This window comes from Gavialis gangeticus, unplaced genomic scaffold, assembly GCF_001723915.1.
Source record: "Gavialis gangeticus isolate Ggan-Ray unplaced genomic scaffold, GavGan_comp1, whole genome shotgun sequence".
NCBI lineage: Eukaryota > Metazoa > Chordata > Crocodylia > Gavialidae > Gavialis > Gavialis gangeticus.
Window position 1 is genome coordinate 15,292,241 of NW_017729026.1, and position 1,371 is coordinate 15,293,611.

Consider the following 1,371-nt stretch of genomic DNA (forward strand, 5'->3'; position numbering starts at 1 on the left):
TGCACAGATGGTCCCGGGGGGCACTGCCACCATGGAGAGAAGTACCGGGCCCCTTGCAGCTCAGGGCCCACTGGCAGCTTGCCCCCTATATGCAGGAGAGGTGGTCAGGCTCTTGGAGGGAAAAAAAAAGGATTGGGTCCCTCACTCCTTTTTTTTCTCCTTTGGCAGAGCCTGCCAACTCCACAGCGGGGGGCCCCACTGCTTCATTCTAGCTCTGACTTGCCTGCATATCTGTTTGAAATGCCTCAGGATCTATAATAGTAACATGCTTATTCCGTTGTCTGGAGCACTCTGATTTGTTGTTTTGTAGCCCTGTGGGGTCAGGCCAACTCTCAGGATCTCAATATTGTGTGGTTAGACAGGAGGGTATAACACAATTGCACATATAAAACACCCAAATCAATTAGCTGCATACACACACACACACACTACCAGCTCAGGCACATACACATCCAAACTATCTTAGGTACATGCATACCTATCACCAATTCAAGCACATACACTATACACCCCAAAAGTTAGACACAGATCACTAATTTGTATAACATGCACACAATGACATATATATATATATATACACACACACACAGTTCACACACATACAACCCACCTACACATACACAGGTAAGTTCCTAACTTGGATGGTACAGTGTGTAGATGTGTGCTTGGGGTACCTGGGATACTTGGGGGAAGGTTCAGGTGAGAGAGAGAGTTAAAGTGTAGGGAGTGAAACTTACCAGAACCAGGATTAGAACTGGTGGACTACATAGAAGCTGGCTGAGGAATTGAGGCTTGGGGTTATTTAAGGTAGACTGAGGCTGGAAACTGAGGCAGACACCTGAGATATTGGGGTGGGGAGGCAGATAAGTGGTGGCAAAGAGGAGACAGCCAGGAAAGAAACTGAGGCAGAAACCTGGTTGCTCAGGGGAAAAGGAAAAGGCAGTGGGGATAAGACCGTGGCAAAGAAACACGGGGGTTGGAGGCAGAGGAACTGAGGACAGGTGCTGGAGGTGGCAGTGAGCCAGAGGGAGAAATGAGACAGAAGTTAGAGGGGTGAGGAGCAGAGATTGGAGCAGGGCCAAACCACAGTAAAGCAAAACCCAACTTAGGGGTCTAAATAACAGTTTTATTACACAGACAACACACTACACAGACCCATGAAGTTATTGGTTCACACATGCATGCATGCACACACACACACAATTACTCACAATAGCAGCAGGAGAAAGAGACTCAGTGGAAGGGTTGGAGTCCAGGTAGGGAAGAGAAGCAGAGTCCAAGTCCTTGGTTGAAGAGGGGGTAGGGGGTGATAGCTACCTATGCAGGCTGGAAAGGGGTCCTTGTCTAGTAGGTGTTGTCCAGAGGGGGGTC